This window comes from Aegilops tauschii, chromosome 3 (assembly GCF_002575655.3).
Source record: "Aegilops tauschii subsp. strangulata cultivar AL8/78 chromosome 3, Aet v6.0, whole genome shotgun sequence".
NCBI classification, from domain to species: domain Eukaryota; kingdom Viridiplantae; phylum Streptophyta; class Magnoliopsida; order Poales; family Poaceae; genus Aegilops; species Aegilops tauschii.
In genome coordinates this window covers 467,717,744-467,726,892 of record NC_053037.3, presented here as the reverse complement: position 1 = coordinate 467,726,892, position 9,149 = coordinate 467,717,744, and positions in this window count along the sequence as shown.

The window sequence follows — 9,149 nt, the reverse complement described above, 5'->3', positions numbered from 1 at the left end:
CTCCTTCCTTGCATATGCTAGTTTTTGCTTGTATTGATAATTTGTTTGCTTATATAATGCCTATGCATAGGAAGTATGTTAGACTTAGATGTATTTTTCACGTGTTTTATGACGCTCTCTTTGCGCTTCAATTCTTGTCTTTCATGTGAGCATCATTAAAATTATCAATGCCTAGCTAAAAGGCTTTAAAGAAAAGCGCTTGTTAGGAGACAACCCAATATATTTCCTTTCTATTTTTGAATAAATAATTCATCTAGCCTCTGGTTAGATGTGTTTTTGTGTTTTAGTTAGTGTTTGTGCCAAGTAAGACCTTTGGGATGGCTTACGGTGATAGTTGTTTTGATCTTACTGAAAACAGAAATTTTGCGCCCAGGAAAATAATTTTTGTTTTTTACATAAGCGTGTTTTTGATCTGATTGTTTTTGCACAAGATTGGTACACAAGTTTCCCAGGTTGTCCTAATTTTTCAGAATTTTTGGAGTTACAGAAGTATTCGAGAGTTACACATTACTAAAGACTGTTCTGTTTTTGACAGATTTTGTTTTCTTTGTGTTGTATGCTTATTTTGATGAATCTATGGGTAGTATCGGGGGGTATGAACCATGAAAAAGTTGGAATACAATAGATATTACACCAATATAAATAAAGAATGAGTTCAAACAATACCAAAAGTGGTGATTTATTTTCTTATACTAACAGAGCTTATGAGATTTTCTGTTGAGTTTTGTGCTGCGAAGTTTTCAAGTTTTCAAGTTTTGGGTATGGATTTGATGGACTATGGAATAAGGAGTGGCAAGAGCCTAAGCTTGGGGATGCCCAAGGCACCCTAAGGTAATATTCAATGACAACTAAGAGCCTAAGCTTGGGGATGCCCCGGAAGGCATCCCCTCTTTCGTCTTCGTCTATCGGTAACTTTACTTGAGGCTATATTTTTATTCACCACATGATATGTGTGTTGCTTGGAGCGTCTTGTATGATATGAATCTTTGCTTTTTAGTTTGCCACAATCATCCTTGCTGTATACACCTTTTGAGAGGGACACGCATGAATCGTGATTTGTTAGAATACTCTATGTGATTCACTTATATCTTTTGAGCTAGGCAATTTTGCTCTAGTGCTTCACTTATATCTTTTTGGAGCACGGCGGTGGCTTTATTCTATAGAAATTATTGAACTCTCATGCTTCACTTATATTATTTTAAGAGTCTCTAACAGCATGGTATAAATTTAGTCCTAATATGATAGACAGCCAAGAGGGGTATAATAAAAACTTTCATATAAAGTGCATTGAACACTATGAGAAGTTTGATTCCTTATGATTGTTTTGAGATATAAAGATGGTGATATTAGAGTCATGCTAGTGAGTAATTATGGATTGTAGAAATACTTGTCTTAAAGTTTGTGATTCCCGTAGCATGCACGTATGGTGAACCGTTATGTGATGAAGTCGAGCATGATATATTTATTGATTGTCTTCCTTATGAGTGGCGGTCGGGGACGAGCGATAGTCTTTCCTACCAATCTATCCCCCTAGGAGCATGCGTGTAGTACTTCGTTTCGATAACTAATAGATTTTTGCAATAAGTATGTGAGTTCTTTATGACTAATGTTGAGTCCATGGATGATACGCACTCTCACCCTTCCACCATTGCTAGCCTCTCTAGTACCACGCAACTTTTGCCGGTACCATACACCCACCGTATACCTTCCTCAAAAAATCCACCATACCTACCTATTATGGCATTTTGAAAGGATCGATATAGTTGACTAGAGGGGGAGGGGTGAATAGGCAACTAACAATTTTTAGCTTTTCTTTACCAATTTAAACTTTGCATCAAAGTAGGTTGTCAAGATATGCAACTAGGTGAGCAACCTATATGATGCAACAACAACAAGCACACAAGCAAGCAAGGGATATAACACACATAAGCTTGCACAAGTAAAGACACGGGATAACCAAGAGTGGAGCTGGTGAAGACGAGGATGTGTTACCGAAGTTCCTTCCTTTTGAGGGGAAGTACGTCTCCGTTGGAGCGGTGTGGAGGCACAATGCTCCCCAAGAAGCCACTAGGGCCACTGTATTCTCCTCACGCCCTCACACAATGCGAGATGCCGTGATTCCACTATGGCGCCCTTGAAGGCGGCAACCAGACCTTTACAAACAAGGTTGGGGCTCTCTCCACAACTTAATTGGAGGCTCCCAACGAAACCTTGGAGCTTCACCACAAAGAATGTGGCTCCGAAGTGACCTCTTCCGTCTAGGGCGCCCAAGCACCCAAGAGTAACAAAATCAACACAAGAAAGTATGGGGGAACCAAATATCCTTTGGTGGAAGTGTAGATCTAGGTCTCCTCCTTCAATCCCTAGCAAATCAACGAGTTTGAGTGGTAGAGAGAGAGAGAGATCGGGCAAGAGAGCTTTAATGGCAGTAATGGAGGAGAGAGAGAGGCAAGAGGTGGGTGGGAGGTAGGAGAAGCACCTCCTTAAATAGGCCCCCCACAGATCCAACCATTATGTGCAGAAACTCATAGGAGCGGTACTTCCGCAATAGACACCGGTACAACCGGTGAATGTGGGAAACCCCTGGTAGGGCACCAGGGCGGTACTTCCGGTGGCGCACCCGGTAGTACCGGTCTATCGGAATAAACCGGAACTACCGCACCACCACCGCTCGACTACTGGGCCACATACAGAAAGTAAACCCCTCAGGCCGGTAGTTGGAGCGGAGGTTGGGCCGGAACTACCGCTAGGCCAGCAGTCCCTGGGTGGTGGAGTCCGAGGCGGTACTACCACCCTGAGCACCGGTAGTACCAGTTTGTCAAGAAAAACCGGAACTACCGTTCCACCACCGGTCTACCACCGTACCCGGTATAGAAGGGAGTCACCCCTGAGCGGTACTTGGAGCAGTGGTGAGACCGGAACTACCGGCCAGCGGTACAACCGCTCAAGGGAGCGGTACTACCGCCATGGGCAGAACTGCACATGACAGAGGACGGGGAACCTCTCTCTCCTCGAACTGAGGGTATATGGTGGGTGCAGAGAATGTGTACGTGAAGTGATTCACCCAATACCTTCCAATGTGGATTCCCTCTTAATAGTACGGATATCCTACGATGAAAGGAATAAAAACGTCGGAAGCTCCGTCTTCGATCTTTTCCGCATAGAGGGAAATCCTAACCGTCTCGCGCCACACAATGTGTACCTGAGAAAACTATGGCGCACGATTAGTCCACACGTGTGTTTTCATCATCACCAAAACCCTAAGGCAGAAGATGCCCTTACAATCTCCCCCTTTTTGGTGGATGATGACAACCACACGAGAAGCCCGGGAGTTCTAGAAAATAAAGAAGGGGCTCCCCCCTGAGTGTGAGCACTATTTAGAGTTTGCTTTTGGAATGCAAAGTGCGCACACTAGGATCAATGCTCCCCCTGGATTTTATAGACCAACCGGAGACAACAAAACAATCACAACAAAACATAAAGAAGTAGAGATAAGGATACGGGCACCAACAACACATAAACTCTACTGATAGATGAGTACATAGATAAATAGATAAGGGACGCATGTCTTACACCATGCACGAAATCACAACACAGGATAAGTCCACAAGACACTAGAAAGAGCAACTACAAATAAACTCACAAGACCAACTGCAAATAAACCCCCCATGCAACTCCCGTGACCTAATGGAGCTCTCTCCCCCTTTGGCATCAAGAAACCAAAAAGGCAAAGAGCGAAGCTAGCGCCCAGGGCTCAGTAGATCTCCTCGCCAGTTGCCGCAGAGCTGTCAGAAGCATCATCATCAACATCATCGTCAGGCTCCTCAGCCTCCCCAGACCTCGCAGGAGCCGCCTCAGGAACACGGACAGAGGAGGTAGCAGGCGCTTCATGAGACCACTAACAGTTCTCCAAGCACCATGTATCCTCAGGAGTGATGGTCTTCTCGGAGCCACTCTTCACATCTAGCACATTGAGGTGCCTCATCAACTGAATCTGCCTGCGACACGCCATCTTCTCAGCAACATGGGCCTTGTAGAGCTTCTTCTGAATATGAGTCTACAGGCAAAAGGTCTTCTTGATCTTGGAAGTCAGCTTCTCAACCCACAAGGGCTGGGCCCCAGGCTCTAGCTCAAAGTCCTCATTGTCCGAGGTAGCAAACACATCCTCCTGATTGCCTGAAGCAAAGCGAGGAGTCTTATGCTTCTTCTTCCTTAGCTCCTTAACCTCATGCTCCGTGAGGTTGGCAGGGGTGGTGAGAGGCTCTCCTGGCCTACAGACTGCCCAAACGGTGTTCAGAAACTGCATCACAAAAGGAGCATAGATCGGTACCTTGCGATACAACACCATATTGTACATCTCCTCCCACAACCACTTGGAGACATCAAACGTGGCACCGGATCCCCTCTTGGTCTTCATGGCCACAAGAAAATCCACCAGATAACCATAGATATCATCTTGATTCCCAACCTTGGGAAGCAGCACACAACGGAACACACGATGCATAATGTCATAGACTGGCAGAAGATCATTGGACTTGCCCATAATACCATGTCCAGGGATGTACAGAGGGGCAAGCTTCACCTTGTCCATGGGGTGAGCTCGGTTGTGAGGACGGATGCCACCTTGACCCTCCACCCCGGTATCCTCATAGCCAAGAGCATTGCAGAAAGCTCTCCACGGGACATGAAAGAACTCATCACGACACATAAAGGAGAGATGGCGCTCCTCATCAGAGCCGAAGTGGACTGTAGCATAGAACTGATGGATGAGCTGCACATCGAAGTCAGAATTCACGGTCATGAGCTTGATCAAATCAAACTCCTCATAGATCGCCAGAGCTTCTTCAAAGTAATCAAGGTTGTTCCTCCAATGATCGATGTCAAGGGACCACATCCGGGTGAACTTGTTCTTGTGATGCTCGAAATTTTTTGACACAATCCTCATCTGTAACTCATTCTGAAACTGAGGGTTGTTCCAACGAGGATTCGGTGCTGCAGTGTAGGGATCCTGGAAGCGAAACCTTTGCCAGTCCGACATCTTCCATTTGTGCATTGGCACCGCAACACGTTTCTTGGCAGCAGCAGACTTCTCCCGACGAGTGGCCTTGGTAGGAATCACCACCTCATGAGAATCCTCATTGTCATCCGAAGGTTTGCCCCTACGGGCCCTCTTCTTGGTGTTCTGAGACTTTCGAGCAGCACCTGCAAACGCACACAGAGAGCACACAGAAACCCTAGCAAAGATGAGAAGAATGTACACAAGATCAGAGGAATATATCTCATGTAGGTAAGTAGAAGAAAAACAGTGCATATAGGTTCAGAGAAGCCGGTTGTTCCGGTTGAGAACCGCTCGAGTGGTAGTACCGCTCGCAAGGAGCGGTAGTACCGCTGAGAGCGGATCTGCCGAGTGGAAGAACGGGAACCGCCCTATCTCGAATCTAGAGGCAATATTCCTACTTCTACTTACGCACAGGAAACAGAAGGAGGTTATACGGATCTCTCCCACCAAACATTTGGCCAAAAATGTGGGATTACAAGCAATTCCCTAGAGAGAGGATTCAAAAAGATGAACCCTAAGAACAAGAAGAAACAGGGCATTACCGGTATCCATGGGAGTAGATGGAAGGGGAGGCGACCTCAATGGAGCGGATCCGATGAAGGGCCGACCAATCCGGAGGGCCTGAGGGCGCTCCGGGGCGATGGACGGAGCAACCGGCGGGCTAGGGATAGAGGAGGGACGAGCGCGAAGGGGAAAAAGAAAACCCCTTCAGCCCGCGCCCCTTATATAAGCCCTAGATGTCAGCCGGTAGTACCACTCCGAGGAGCGGTAGTACCGGTCCTGTAACTACCCGGTGTTTGAGAGCGGTACTTCTGCTCCAGAAGCAGCGGTAGTACCGCTTGCAAATACCGGTAGTACCGGCCAGATGTACTGGTACAGGCAGGAGCGGTAGAACCGCTCGTGCAGGACCTGAAGTACCGCTGGGACTACACAACATAGTGGAAGAACGGTAGAACCGCTCTGACCACTGGTTGTACCGCCAAGTTGCAACAGCCCAAGCACAAAAAGGAGATCAAACTTGTGTACATTTGGAAAAGATGGCTTGGGAAGAGAAGGCTTAGGATGGAAGCAAGTCACTGTAACATGATGAAGAAGACTCTCAAGAGTGCAAGAAGCAAACAAGAAAAACCACTCTTTAGAGAATTCAAACATCTAGGAGAACCAAAGGAGCCAGGCAAAAGGAAACACACAACGAGGAAAAACACCTAAGCACAAGGCGGTGGCCGGAGCCACCTATGTTTGAGTTAAATGGTATGGCGCCACGAAGAATTATCCGTGGGCCCATGACCAAAACTCGTCTTTGAAGCACAAGTACCATCAACAATGGCTAATGTGAAAGAATTGATCAATTTATGAATAATGGGGGGAGGAAGAGTTCATTGAGAGAACAATACTCCCCTATGTCCATGCCTACACCTAGAGCAAGACATCATGATGAGTATGGTGGGGTGTGCAAAGGTTCAAGCCACATTGCTCGAATCAATGATACTTAGCTCATGCCTTAACTCGTGAAATGTTGCTTCATCCAAAGGCTTCATGAAGATATCTGCAAGGTTATCATGAGTGTTGACATAGTTGAGCTTGATCTCCCCTCGCCTAATATGATCCCGGATAAAGTGATACCGAATCTCAATATGCTTCGTCTTGAAATGTTGCACCGGGTTGAGAGAAATCTTGATGGCACTTTCATTGTCACACCAAAGAGGCACTTTGTCACAAATGACACCGTAATCCTTTAAAGTTTGCCTCATCCAAATAAGTTGTGCACAACAACTGCCGACGGCCACATACTCCGCTTCGGTGGACGAGAGAGACACACAACTTTGCTTCTTAGAAGACCAACTCACCAGAGAGCAACCAAGGAATTGGCACCCTCCGAAAGTTGACTTCCTATCCACTTTGTCTCCCGCCTAATCGGAGTCCGAATATCCTACAAGATTGAAGCTTGCTCCTCTTGGGTACCATAAGCCAAAGTTTGGGGTATGAGCCAAATATCAAAAGATTCGCTTGACCGCCACAAAGTGGCTTTCCTTAGGTGCGGCTTGAAACCGTGCACAAATTCCCACACTCAACATGATATCCGGTCTAGATGCACAAAGGTAAAGCAAGGAGTCAATCATGGAGTGATATACCTTTTGATCCACCGCTTTACCATTGGGATCTATGTCAAGTTGGCATTTGACGGGCATTGGAGTGGAAGCCGGCTTGACATCACTTAGCTTGAATCTCTTGAGCATGTCTTGAGTGTATTTGGCTTGGTTGATGAAGGTTCCTTCTCTTCGTTGCTTGACTTCGAACCCGAGAAAGAACTTCAACTCTCCTATCATGGACATCTTGAACTTGGAGGTCATGAGTGCGGCAAATTCCTCATTGAAAGCTTTGTTAGGGGAACTGTCATGGATTTGTCACGGCAGATGTCCTAGTGTGAGGACTTAGTCGTGGAGCCATCACAACGAGATTAGCTTAAAGGGGTTAATCAGGACAAAGGACACGAGGAGTTTTATACTGGTTCGGCCCCTTACAGTGAAGGTCAAGGCCTAATCCAGTTTGAGGTGGTATTGCTAGGGTTTCGATGACCAGGGAGCGAATACGCTTAGCCTGGCTCTTGATCTGTTGTTTCTTGCCCTAAGCCGCTGCCGGGTCGTCCCCTTATATACACAGGTTGACGCCCTGCGGCCTACAGAGTCCCAGCCGGCTCATACAACGTGTCCTGCTCGGTGACTTACTTTACATGCCTTACAATACAAGTCTACATATACATGGCGGTTTATATTCGTGGGCCTTGAGCCGCCTTCGGGTTTGGGCCCTCTACTAAGCCTATCTATTGAACCGCCATTGTTATTATACTCTTGGGCTTCATTGAGATGAACCGCCATAGGGATGACCCGGCCCCTTCTGGGCGGGTCATACCCGATAGTCATATGCCCAACATTAGGCCCCAGGTTGATTTGAACTTGTTCATATCAATCTTCAACACTTTAGGAAAAAAATCCTTCTCTGTCTTACTGTAAAATATTGTAACCCGCCATGACGTCATCTCCGGAAATTGTGGTAACCCGCCGTGACGTCACCTATGATTAATGCTTTACATAACTCAAATCTTAAAGAATATCTTTCTTTACTGACCCTTCCAAAAATCGAGGCGCCCGCGCTGTCACTTATCCATTTTTTGTCTCCTCGATTCTCGCGCCTGCCTTTTATCCTTTTGGCCTTATAAATAGGGCCTTGAGCCCACTTTCTCATTCTCCCCCTTCTCTGTCTCGCCTTCTTCTTCCTCTGGCGCACCAACCCGTATGAACTCCGCCGCCGTTGACCTCCGTCTCCGACCTCAACTCCGACCGCTGCATAACCCTGAACGGACCAGAAAATCGCGGCACTTCTCCGCTGTCCCATCAGCATCAGTAAGCCCTCCTTTCTGTCGCCATGTTCATCGGTGTTCGTCGTCGCCGCCCTTCTTTATCGTTGTTTAGATCCATGGATTAGATCCAAAAACCACATAAATCTTGTACGGTAGTAATTTTAGCACTTGTTTTTTATACTAAAATATATACTCACCGCGACAGATCTCCTCTGAGGCACCTCCGCTTTTCCACTGCCGCCACTGTAGGTTTCGAATTTATCCCCTTTCTCTGAACAGTTGCAGATCCAAACCTATAACTTTAATCTATGAAACCTGTTTGTCCAACACTTAGTAGAATTTTACTCTTTGCCAGATTTTGAATACCTGCACCTCTCATGGCGGCTTACACGTCCGACTTACAATTATTCATATACCATTAGTCCTCACTTAAGCCGCCATTCTGAATGTATACTGTCAGCGCTGAACCTGTGATTTCACCAATTGACTTGAACCGGAAATTTTTCTTTCCTTTAGGCTCTTTTTCTTTCACTATGCCGCCCAAAACAGTCTTCACCTGCAACTGGGTCCCCTCCATCGTCACCGAGGGCACATTTAAGGACTTTGTCAAGGTCGGGTATCTGCCCGCAAAGAGTGTGATGCATTATCGTGCTCCTGACCCGGGCGAAGAAAACCTCAGCCGAAAGATGGTGAAGTCATCGTTTTTACTGATCATATGAACCGGGGCTTCTC